Source organism: Ambystoma mexicanum, chromosome 14, assembly GCF_040938575.1.
Source record: "Ambystoma mexicanum isolate Mex_15411 chromosome 14, UKY_AmexF1_1, whole genome shotgun sequence".
NCBI lineage: Eukaryota > Metazoa > Chordata > Amphibia > Caudata > Ambystomatidae > Ambystoma > Ambystoma mexicanum.
Window position 1 is genome coordinate 648,351,345 of NC_090940.1, and position 13,456 is coordinate 648,364,800.

The following is a 13,456-nucleotide window of genomic DNA, read 5'->3' on the forward strand; positions in this document are numbered from 1 at the left end:
AAATTCGTAAAATTGTCCAGCAATGGGCTCCTTTCTGATACACCAAGGGCACGGCCGAGAGCAAAGTATTCCCTGTCACATCCGTCAAATGATAGCTGATCTTGACCTTATCACTGAGAAAAGAGAAAGCTGGAAAATAAATGATCGTGTTTATAAAAATGTGTTCGGTTTCCATTTGTCTCTGTTGAACTTAACTGAACCGTCAGGAGAGAGGGAAGTCACACCCACGAAGGAAGCAGCGTCATGAGTGAGTTTCCTCTAGTATCTTATTTTCATCTTTTAAAGTGACAACTTCTAGATGTAAATCCTGGAATTCGACTCGCTCTCAACCATTCAAGGTGCACCCCCGGATGGTGCAGAGCTAGTATTGTGGGAATCCAGGTCTTGGTTGGGGACAGAATATCAAGATCGCGAGGTCTGTTGATAGAGCGAACTCCCCGTCCAGCCAGGTGAGTAGCGACGCTAAGGCCCGATTGTGGTCCACTCCCTGCATCGCGATTAATAAGCCACCCACAATTAGCGTGCCAGAGATGCTGCTAGGGGGTGGCTGAGGGGGCTATAACCCCAGATCTTTTGGTTCAAGCCCCAGAAAGAAGCTCAGGGGCTACAGCCAAAAGGCTAGCTAGCCCCCAGTCCTGAGAGTCCCAACATCAGCTTAGCCCAGGATCATTTGCAGACCTAGCAACACCCCTGCGTGCCACATAGACAGTGCACTGCTCATGTTTTTTTTATCGTGCTCAGCTGTTCAGTGGTGAGGTATAAAATATAGCCAGAGCACAAGAGCCAAGAGATTGGCTGGACAGCAGGTAGCTAAGGAAGAACATTGAGTGGGCCTACTTAGGAAAAATTCCCAAACAGCTAATGCCAGGATAACCTACTGGGAGTTGGCAGGATTGAAAGGACCACCTGGGGAACCTCAAGAGGAGTAGCCCAGAGGGCAAGCTAGGCCCAGCAGAGGAGCAAGGAGCGAGGGGGAGACGGCCAGAGCAGGATCAGCAAAGGGGAAGAATAGAAAGTAGCCTGTAACCCTCAAAGAGGTTGAGGTGGGTTAATGGGAGCGGTGCCTCTGTGTATCTTCTATTGTCATACACCATGGGACTAAGGCAATGCATGCTCCAAAGTTTGCTGTTGATGTGACACACATTTGATGACAGGGAAGCAAGGCGGTGCTTCTGTCAGCGGCACCACCGCGAGAGACCCCACTGAGGATGACCAAGCAACCAACAAGGGTACAATCGCCAGTTGGCAGGTGTATGAGAGGTGTGGGAAGGCAGCGAGCCACAAGGCTGGCAGTGCTAGTAGTGTGATCCCCTGGCCCTACTGGTCATTGGTGGTAGGCCTCAGTTCCATTGCTCGATCTTGTTTAGAAAGGGCAGCGCGGTGACAGTCTGACTTTTTCTTAGTTTCCTCCTGCTACGTTTCTTTATCAATCCTATTTCTTTCTCTGATCTCCTTTTCTCTCTCTCGTCCACCACATCTCAACTCTCTTTTTTATTCTCCCTCTTTCTCCAATTCACCTTCTTTCTTGCTCTCTCCGTTCGCCTTCTCTTTTCCTCCGCACTGCTCCTCTATCTCTCTCCGTTGTGTGCAGTATGAAGCAGAATGTGCTGCATGAGGCAGATTGTGCATAATGTAAGAGCATGCAGTGTGAGGCAGAGCATGGCATATATGTAATATTCTTGGAGTGTGATGCAGTGTGATGTATGTGTAATAGTGCGCAGTGTGAACTAGTGTGTGCAGCGTATGCAGTTAGTTTGTGGAAGATCGTGGTTTATGTGCTATTATATACAGTATCCGGCAGACTGTGCATATATAAGAGTGTGCAGTATGAGGCAATGTGTGGTATATGTGGAACATTCTCCAGAGTGTGAGGCAGGTGCAGTATATATATATATATATATGTGAGTCCTTGTATGTGCAGTATGAGGCAGAGAAGGTTGTGTGCACTATGGTTTGTGGCATGAGGCAGAGGGGGTGTGTGACTGTGTGCACTAAGAGGCTGTGTGTACAATTGTGTGAGGTATGATGTAGTGTGATATGTGCTTGTGTAATATTGTGTGCAGTGTGAGGAACAATGTAGTATGTGTGCAATATTGTGTGAGGCATGAAGCAGAGTGTGTGTGCACTATTGTATGAGATAGTGTGTGGTGTGTATTACTCTGTGTGGTATGAGGTATGTTGTGGTTTGAGTGCTATTGTGTGCAGAATGAGGCATATTGTGTAGTTGTGTATTCACTATTATGTGCAGTATGAGTGAGAGTGTGGCTTGTATGTATGCTATTGTGTGCTTTGTGATACGTGTTTCACTAATGTGGTAAGAGACAGTTTAGTGTGTGTGCATTATTATGTGATGTCTGAGGCATGGTATGATGTTTGCACTATTGTGTGGAGCAAAAGGCCAGGGTTAGACTAGGGCACAAAATTGGCTCGGACATGTGAGAAACCAGACAGTATCTCACCCGCTAGTCCCCAGGGATCTGTCATCCAAGTGGCCAGGACACAGCCATCACTTTTGGATCCAGTTCCTGGCAGTGGACCAGTGTGGGAGGTGTAAGGAACTCATGGTGGCAACAGTAAAGACAGACACAAGTGATCACAGTTCAAAGGTGTTTATTAGACTGTATAAATGGGTGAGAGAAACGCCTAATCTAAACCTAAATCTAACATGGGAGCAAGCTACGACCATCAAATAATAATAAGCCGTCATAGTGGCGTCTCATCAAATAAAAAGGGCCTGAACAAAAAAAACAATTGCCAGTCCTTACACCTAAGTTACACAAATGGTGTGTGATAGTGTTCACAAGAAAAGAAAGAAGTGTTCACAAAAATGATAAGTCAGGATGGTATGGCGAGGTCTCCCTTCCCCACGTTTTTAGCAGGGTACAAGGCGGACCTCTTGAGCAGAGCACACAACTGGGCTTTTCCAGCACGAGGCTACTGTTCTTCCCAGCAGTATCAGGATCTTCGGTGGCCAAACGTCTTTACACAAAGGTTCTTGCCCCGAAAGCCTGATGTATCAAAATAATAAACAAAAAGTTCCTCTTCATAATCTTTCACGATGGGTGATGACTCTTCACCCCGGGATCCCCCTCAACCGGGCTCCGATCCTTCTTGAGTCTTAGCCTCCCTCCGTCGGGTTCACTACTGCTTCTTTACTCCTAATAATTTCACCTGTAGTATTCAGGCGTTGTAATACAATCTTTTACTATGGGCTTCCCAGGACCGGGTTCACTCTTGCCATCACAATGTTCACAGAGTTATTGTTGTTCATCCCACCTTGTAGTCATCCCTCAGCCGGGTTCATATTTGCCTTCGCCTTATCACAGTGCAGTATTTACTTCCCTTAGCTTTCCTCTTGGTTACAATGGCCTCCCTCGGTCGGGCTCAGACCATCGATTCACTGTAAACATCCCTTGCTCGGGTTCTTGCTTGTCATTCTAACACAGTTGATGTTCTCACCTCATTAGAAAAGCGGTGTTCCCTTCCCCAAGCTTGCTTTCAGCATCCCTCTGTTAGGTTCAAACTTGCCTTTATTCGCTAGACCCCTGAGGTTCTTTTCCTGCCTAAGTCCGGGTCTCAGCCCCCGTCCGGGCTTCATGGACTTCATTGTTCTCTGGGTGTTACTAACCACCCTATTTAGCCTGCCTTTCTCAGTTCGGTTCACATTGGCCTTAGCTTTTATTCACTTTACTCAAGTCTGGATTTTAGCCCCAGGCTTTCCTTTTGGTTGGGGGTCAAAAGGCCTCATTACAACTGTGCCAGTCCATAAACAACGGTGGCGGTAAGCCTACCACCACCATTGTTTCCGGACCGGCAAAGTACAAGTCTGCAACCTGGTGCCGTTCCGCGTGCCAGGTCTGCCCTGGCAGGCAGAACGGCACCCGGCCGCAGACATTCATGGGAGCACCGGCTCCCTTACAAACTGAACATGACAACCAATCCCCGTAGCAATGATGGAAGCTGTACACCAATTACAACATGGCTAACTTTCAACCAGCCCACATCCCACAACACGTGCACCACCCATAATCAGACCTCACCCTCCGTAACACAATCCAGCAACATGCTGTGAGTATGCACAATGTAAATGTCCGCAACAATTCACAACACAGGACAAGCATCCATGAGAGTGCACAAATCAATCCCAAGGGAATACACTGCTTGTCACAGGGCCACCACCACAGAAGCGTTGCATGTCACCATGGGAATAATAAGCGCTGAATGCCAAATAATGGAGAGACTACTGCCAACACTGCCAGTAATGATATCATACCAATCACTGCACATCACATAATGATACCAAACACAGCGGACACCCTGTATCATCTGGAAGATGCAACCCACACCATAAGACCATGGCACAGCACACATTGTGGCAAGGTAAAATGTGTGCCTACAACCAGGGATATGTGCATGTGAACAACAAATAAATGCAGGCATGTGTGATAAGTACAGGTGTCCATCAGGAATTGACTTGACTTACACATACCTTATTTTGCACCCATGCAGGTGGTAGTGACTATCCCTTGAAGACATGGCTCCTCACCCATGTCCGGAACCTGCAGAACAGATACGAAGAGGACTACAATCGTTCCCATACCCGTACCCGTGTGTTCATCGAGCAGACCTTTGGCCTGGTGAAGGTACGCTTTCGCTGTTTTAGCCGGTCGGGTGGGGTACTGCTGCAAAGGCATGAGCAGGTGGCCGAGATCATCATGGCATGTGTCATGCTGCACAACATGTGCATCCGACGGAACGTGCCTCTGCCCCCTGACATTGAACAGCAACCACCAGGTGAGGATGAAGAAGATGAAGAAGATGGGGTTGTACATCATCCCGGTGGCAATGCACAGGAGGGACGTGCTGTGCTCCAGTCTGTGATAGGCCAATACTTCTAAGACACATGGATGCAGAGGCTGCCATGAATGTGGGACTCAGGGCACTGGGTGTGGGGGTACATGGACACTATGCACTATAAACCAATAAATGACACATACACAATAATTAATGTCAAGCCAAGTATTTTTTCAGGTACACAACAGGTGTATTTAACAGGAAAAAGTAAAAAGTGCTCATACCCTCCACCTCACACACACACCCTTCCCCTGCCCCTCCCCCCCAACTCCCCTACACACCCCCTCCCCTCTCCCCTTCCCCCCACAACTCCCCCACACACCCCGTGCCCCCAAAAGTCCCCCAAACATAGCGTGCAACGTTATGCCACTCGAGTCTGCATAGGTGTGCACATGCAGGCTGAGCCTGCAACTAATGTCCTGTGTCTGACTCCGTGGGTGGCATGTTGGGGCGGCGCATGGTGCGCACAGACCTGCGCATGGGGCTTGTCTGTGTGGAGCTTGAGGAAGACCATGTGGGCGCATGCTCTACAGTCGGGGCAGGACGTAGAGCCTCCATGGCATCCGCAATCCTGCCAAGGACCTGCCGCACTGCCGACAGCTCCTCACAGATCTTCTGGGTGCTTGTCTCTATGGCCCCTTTCATGGCCGCAGTGTTGTCTCGGGCCTTCCATCTGTCACCGGCTCTACAGCTGCGGATTCCACTGGTGTTGGAGGAACTTGTGCAGTAGTGGATGACCTATGATGACCCTGTTCCCTACCATCCAGTGGTGCCTTTGTCCTCGGTTGCTGCGTTGCCTTGCCAGTGCCCTTGGAGGTGTCTTCCCTGGACCTGGCCCTCTTCGTAGGAGTGGTGGCCTGTGCTGCAGAGTCCTCTGCATCACTGTCAGTATCACGGCCTGTGGGGGACCATAAGAGGGACGCATCAGTGATGGTTGTACATGCATCATGCATACAATGTATTAGTGCACTTGTACACATTTAATTACTTGCTGTCCTACTGTTGTGGCATACAGGTTATCTGCCATTTGGTGGGTTGCTCAGGCATACGTTAGGTTCACACATGTGTGAGGTGGTGTCTGCTGTGTGACATGCCTTTGTGTTGTGGACTGCGTGTAGTGTGTCACTTGCCATTTCCCTGTCTGCTGTGTGTGTCTCAGGTATGGCATAGGCATGCTGCATGTATGTGGATGTGTCAGTGCTGGGGACGGCATCTAGGCAGGGATGTGTCCATGTGGGTGTAATGGGCCATGCATAAACTCATGGCATGGTCACATTGGTAGACTATCATCTTACTTTGCAAAACAGTGTTTTGTGAGGACACTCAATTCCATCTGCCGATGACATGGCTCCAAGTTCCATTCCTCCCACGCCTTCTATGGACTCCATACCGATTGTGCTTGCACACGTTTCTTCCCACCGGCTGAGTTTGATTGGTGAGTTAGAGCCAGTAGCCAGGCCCTGGCTGTGGTTGGCAGACAAGATATTGCGCACTCTGAGGTGCAGGTCGTCCCAACGTTTTCTGACGTCCTTTACTGTCGGGGGTGGTGCCAACCGCACTGGCTTTCTGGGCCACTAGCTCCCATATCTCCTTCTTTTTGAGCTGTGCTGCTCTTTTCAGGTCAGAGGCAAAGACCACCTCTGCATTCTCAACCAGAGTGTCAGCGAGCATGTTGAGTTCATCCTTGGAGAACCGCTCCTTCCGCTGCTGGGATGCCCCTTTCTTAATAGCCTTTGGCATGGTGCTGGTGGTGTAGTAGATGTTCTGGTGTTGGTTTGAGGCTCCAGGTCCTGTGTATCGAGGATGGCAATGGATTGTGTTTTCCAAGATGGCCGCTGTGCCATTTCCAGCTCTGGCGGGATGACGTTACTTCCGGTTTCAGTATTAACAGGCCCGTTATTTGGAGGTGAACCAAGGCGAAGGGCTGTGAGCGCTTTCGATGATGCCGCTAACGCATGTTTTAGGGACTTTTGCAGCAAGCCGTTACTGTCAATACCAGCATGACGCTATTCGCGTGCACGCATACTCGTAATCGGCCGCTGTTAGCGGCATCATTGCTACCCGGACCCGGTATTGCCTCCATGTCGGTAAAAACTGATTTTTGCCGCAAATCTCGTAATGACCCCCACAGTCTTTGTTCTTTAATTCACCTTATGTTGCCATTTGCAGTCTTCGCTTAACATAGTTTGCTTTACTATCGGTTCTCCCTCCGACTCACTGGTTGTGATGAACCGTTTAGCGTTTCTTATCTCTGGAGTCAAGGATGATACCACAGTAGTGAGCATCTCTCCCTACCTTGGTTATCAGTGTAGGAGGGCTCTGTGCACCGTTGACATCTGCTACACCACACGCTGGCTGTTATTCCCGTTCTTATGATTCCTTTCAGAGAGGCTTTGCAGTTCTGGGTTGAAAGTGCAAGCGCACTTCTCTCCTTATCGTCCTATCAGTTCTAGCTGCCTTTCCTCCTCTTGGACTGCCGTCCTGGAATAGCTGACCCATTGTGTGGTCTGCCTTGCTCGTAGTGTGCTCTCATGCTCAACCTTTTAAACCTGTTGGGAAGGGAAAGGGCCATCATGTGTGTGTGGTTATTATCATTCGCCTAACCCTTGTGTTGGGACATGTCAGGTAAACGGCTCTGGTGTTAGACTGTTGTTTTTCATGGTGTAAGAAAGTGTTTGTGTCGGGAAAGGGGGGGGTAGAACTTCTGAATATCCTATGGGCTATGATGGGGAAGAGTTGTCATAAGGAAGGGGATATCGCATCTCAGCCATCGGTGCCCCACTTCCACTACCCTTGGTCCCCTCATCCAGGTGATCCTTCCACACTGGTCCACCCCCAGGAACTGGATCAAATAGCGATGGCCTTGTCCTGGCCACTTGGATGACAGATCCTCAGGGACTAGCGGGTGAGACACCTTCAGGTTTCTCACAGAGGATCACCTGGATGATGGGTCTTCGGGGAGTGGGAGAGGGACACCAGATAGTGAGATGCGGTATCCCCTTCCCTCTAACACTTTTTCCTCATCCTACCAGGTAGGACACTTAGTAACTCAACCCTTCAACCCCCTTTCCCAACACAAACACTTTCTCACAGCCAGCTTACTGTGAGAGAAAACGGACTAAAACCCGAGCCGTATACCTGACATGTCCCAACACGAGGGCCAAGCAATTACTGATCCTTACACACACCTGACTTCCATCACACTTACCCAAACGGATAAAAGGCGGAACACAAAAGCACACTCTGAGCAAGGCATAACACACAAGGAAGCAGCAGTTTCAAGATGGCAGTTTAATACGAGGAGAAAGACGTCAAGTCCAGAGAGGGTTGCAAGGAAGGAAGTACCCTTGACCTTTTGGAGACAAACCACTACTTTCACGAGCCGTCGAGAATAAGAAACATAAGACCTGGAATTAAAGCTGAAAAGACATGCATTGTGTGTCAGAGGTACCCGGGGTTCTCCTGCGTCGATAGCCAAGGCGAGGAGGAGCAATTGCCCCTGTTGTCATGAACCATTGTCTGCGTCCCTTCTGGACTTCCTGGTCCCTGGCTCATAGGGGATTGAATACAGTGATCCTTCCAACATGGGCGCTTGAAACGGTATGCTGCTGGCCAGTCTCTACGCTCCACTCTGTACGCTCTTCAAAACAGACATGCTCCCGTGGCTCTGCGCGTCTCAATGCTACCGCTTGCTGTAGTCGGACGTGTGTTGCCGGAGTTCGCTCAGGGCTTTCTTCTGATTCCTGGTTCCCGGTTCCTTGAATCCACCTTCCTTCCTCCATTTCCTCTACTTTACCTCTGAACTTCCTGGATTTTCTTCCGTGCTCGGGTCACGGCGTTCCGTGCCTCTTAGTGCGAACATCATTCCTTCCTGGTATTCACCCTGGACTTCTGAACGTTCCCGGAAGTTAGAAAGCGAACCTCACGCTGGAATTCGAGGACCAGCGCTCGGGTTTGTACAAATCCCGGACCGTGAGAAAGAAGGCATCACAGAAGGTTGCAAGCAAACAACAAAAGCAGGTGAGAAGGGGAGAGACTTGTGACAAATTGAGACGCCTAAAAAACGATACAGATACAGAGATGGAAGCCGCTGTTCAAGACCTCATGCGAGGCATGCAGGAACTAACCACAGAGGTCCAGAACCTTAAGGCTGAGAATGCTGCATTAAAACTCTTACCCCATCCTGATTAGTAGATTGCGGAGCCATGGGCATATTCATAGATCATGATTGGGTCACTACTCACAACATTCCACATGAAACTCGAGGAACTATGCAACCTGTAGAGGCTATTGATGGGAGACCTCTATCTTCAGGACCCATAACCCTTCAGACTAAAGAGATCCCACACTCTATAAACCACCATCAAGAGAGGATCAAATTTGACATTATAAAATCAGCCCATTATCCAATGGTTCTAGGAATGCCCTGTTTACAAAGGCATAACCCCTACATCAATTGGGCAGCAGGCTCCTTGTTCCTTGGTTCTGAACACTGTATGTGTCACTGTTTATCCCAAGATTCCTTACCGAAATCTTCTGAAGACTCGCAAGAGAGTCAGCAAAATCCAGTCAACGTCTCTAACATCATCCGGATTCCCAGGGCCTACCAGGCCTTCACTGATGTATTTTCGACCTCTGTAGTTCAAGCTCTCCCTCATCACAGACCAGAGGATTGCGCCATCAATACTGAACCTTCAGCAGTGATTCCTTTCCGGAGGATGTTTATTTTATCAGAACCTGAAAAAAGGGCCCTCCGGGAATACCTGGATGCTAACGTGGAAAATGGCACCATACGACCATCTAAACCCCCACCGGGTGCTTCATTATTTTTCGTTCCCAAGAAAGACACCAAGGAGCTCAGACCATGTCTAGATTACTGTGGCCTTAACCAGTGCACTCTCAAGGACTGCTACCCATTGCCTCTCATCTCGGATATCCTGGAAGCAGTCAGAGGTGCAGTAGTCTTCACAAAACTAGACCTAAGGGGTGCCTACCATCTTATTTGTATAAAGGAAGGTGACGAATGGAAAACAGCCTTTAGAACTCCCTTTGGCCATTTCGAATACCTTGTTATGCCCTTTGGACTTGCTAATGCCCCAGCGGTCTTCAACGTTTTATGGATCGAGTGTTCTCTGATATGCTGTTCATCTTCGTCATTGTATATCTGGACGACATACTGATATACTCCAAGGACTATCTAAAACATGAAGAGCACGTGAAGGCAGTCTTATAACGTCTACGTGAATATAAGCTCCTGGCCAAGCCCGAGAAGTGCCTTTTCCATGTATCAACTGTTCACTTCCTCGGATTCGTTCTCAGCCCAAAGGGAATTGGATTGGACTCCTCGAAGGTAGACTCCATTTTATCCTGGCCCGTTCCAACTACTGTAAAACAAATTCAATCCTTCCTGGGGCTTGCTAATGTCTATCGGAAATGTAAACCAACTTTTTCAGCGATTGTGCATCCTATCGTTACATTGTTAAAGAAGGACACCCCCTTCCTGTGGAACTCAGCCCAAGATATGGCGTTCCAACGGTTGAAGTCGGAGTTCGCACAAGCCCCCATCCTAGCTCAACCCGACATTGATCGACCCTTTCTTGTTGAAACTGATGCTTCCAACTATGCCATTGGGGTAGTCCTAAAACAAGAATTGGGTGACAAGTTAGGACACCCCATCGTCTATCTTTCTCGCACCTTCACTCCCAGTGAAACTCATTACTCCGTTCTGGAAAAGGAATTACTAGCCACCCGTCAAGCCTTCACTGACTGGCGTCATCTCCTCCTGGGAGCCAAACACCCAGTGCAAGTTTGCACGGACCATCGGAATCTTCAAGTCCTACAATCTCTAGAATGTAGAAACAGTCGTCAAGCCCGTTGGGCCTTCTTTTTTGCTCAATACCAGTTTCAAATCCATCATGTCCCTGGAACACACAACATAATAGCTGATGCCATATCCAGGCATCCTGATTACGAACCCCTTGAAGATCGCACCTTCCCTAAGATGTTTCCCCACACAATATGTGTTGCCCAAGCACTTACCCTCCTGGAGAATATTCAAATTCAAACTCAATCCTCTGAAACCTGGAAGGAGTTTAAGAGAAACAATCGATGGATCTCAAAACAAAGGACGGATATCTATTCAAGGACAATCGCTTGGTCATTCCCGCTCCTGGACTGAGACAAAAGATCACAAGCCTATGTCATGATACTTTTCATTCAGGACACCGTGGCATCACCAACACCCTCCATCTAATACAAAGACAGTTTTGGTGGCCGAAGATGAAGGATGATATCAGGATCCATATCCAGACATGTGCAGTCTGCAATCAGAACAAACATGATAATAAGAAACCGGCAGGTCTCCTGCTCCAACCAGCAATACCAACAAGACCCTGGGAAATCATCGCCATGGATTTTATCGTGGAACTACCATCTTCCAGGGGCTACACAACTATCATGTTTATATTGATTTGTTTACTCATATGGCTCATTTTACACCTTTATACAATTTGCCATCCTCATCTGAACTTGCCAGAATCTTCCTGGAACACATATTCCGGCTTCATGGGCTACCCTCCAAGATCATTTTAGACCGAGGACCCCAGTACATATCTCAGTTCTGGAAGCAATTATGTTGTATACTGGGAATCCAACGTGCCTTGTCTTCAGGTTATCACCCACAGACCAATGGAGCCACTGAACGTGTAAACCATACTCTGGAACAATACCTCTGTTGCTTCGCTACCAAGGTCCAAGATGATTGGTCACTCTTAATACCTGTGGCCGAATTCACTTATAACAATTCAGATCATTCAGCTATCAAAACCAGTCCTTTCTTCTGTAGTCAAGGATTTCATCCTTCAGTTCTACCATCCGTTCTCCCACACCCTACCCCAGTTCCTGAGGTAGATTCCTGGATTGAAACCCTTATTACCATATACAAAGAATCAAAGGAACACTTAGAAAAGGCCCGAAGAGACGTTAAACATCATGCTGAATCCAAAAGAAAACCTGGACCTTCCTACTCAGTAGGCGATAAAGTCTGGTTATCCTCGAAGCTCTTTCCTCGACATCTGCACCCAAATAAATTGGCTCCCAGGTATTACAGGCCCTTTTCTATACAAGAAATCGTCAATCCAGTGGCCTTTCGACTCCGACTACCAGAATCTTGGAAAAGGATCCATCCAGTCTTCCACACCTCACTGTTAAAACCATATCTTCAGTCATCTCGAACAGCTCCAAAATCTACCCCAGTGATTGTCAATGACCAACTCGAATACAAGGTTTCCAGAATCTGTGACTCTAGGTACCGACGTGGTGAACTACAGTATTTGGTCGAATGGAAAGGATACCCTCCCAGTGTGCGCACCTGGGAACCCATGTCAAACATGAATGCCCCCAGGCTGGTTCGAAGATACCATCTTATCTATCCGGGCAAACCCAGAGGAGCTGGGCTTCAGAGGAGGCATGGTGTCATGAACCGTTGTCTGCGTCCCTTCTGGACTTCCTGGTCCTGACCCATAGGGGATTGAAGACAGTGATCCTTCCAACATGGCCACTTGAAACGGAATGCTGCTGGCCAGTCTCTATGCTCCACGCTGTATGCTCTTCAAAACAGACATGCCCCCGCGGCTCTGCGCGTCTCAACGCTACCGCTTGCTGTAGTCGGACGTGTGTTGCCGGAGTTTGCTCGGGGCTTTCTTCTGATTCCTGGGTCCCGGTTCCCGGTTCCTTGAATCCCCCTTCCTTCCTCCATTTCCTCTACCTTACCTCCGAACTTCCTGTATTTTCTTCCACGTTCGGATCACGGCGTTCCGTGCCTCCGAGTGCGAACATCATTCCTTTCTGGTATTCACCCTGGACTTCTGAACGTTCCCGGAAGTTAGAAAGCGAACCTCATGCTGGAATCCGAGGACCAGCGCTCCGGTTTATACAAATCCCAGACTGTGAGAAAGAAGACATCACAGAAGGTTGCAAGCAAACAAAAAAAGCAGGTAAGAAGGGGAGAGACTTGTGACACCTGTTGTACTGTCCTTGGCTCCTACAACTGAGCAGCACCAGTAAAGTCAGCACAGCCGGTGAGTCCAGGAGACTGATAGCAGACTGGTCTGTTTTAAAACAAGGTTGCAAGCGGCAACATTGTATAAAGAGATCTGAAGAGAACAGTGTGTGAAGCGTATGTGATGAGCAACGTGATAATAATTGAATATCCAAGGAATTACTGAACTTGTGAAGTCTAGATACCATATACAGAGTGGTCCGGCACCACGTGGGTGCTCATTCAAAGTTCTCTGTTAGGTATCCAACTGAGAGGTGGCAAATGTAAATTGTGAAATCTAAGTGGTCCTGCAACGGGTCTTGCTAAACCCTGTGCACATTTGAAAGTCTTTGATAGCTAATACGAACTGCAATTGGTCCGGGGCCTAGCTGAGGGAGACTGATTGTGTAAGAAGAAGGATATGAGCCCGGGTGAGGGGGATCCGGGTTGAACTGTAGGTCAAATGAGAAAGGATATTCTCTGAACCTTGGAGAAGGGGATTGAGGTTCGGAAGAGAGAGAGATCCAAAGTAACGATTGTGGTATAAAAAGGGATCTGCGCCCG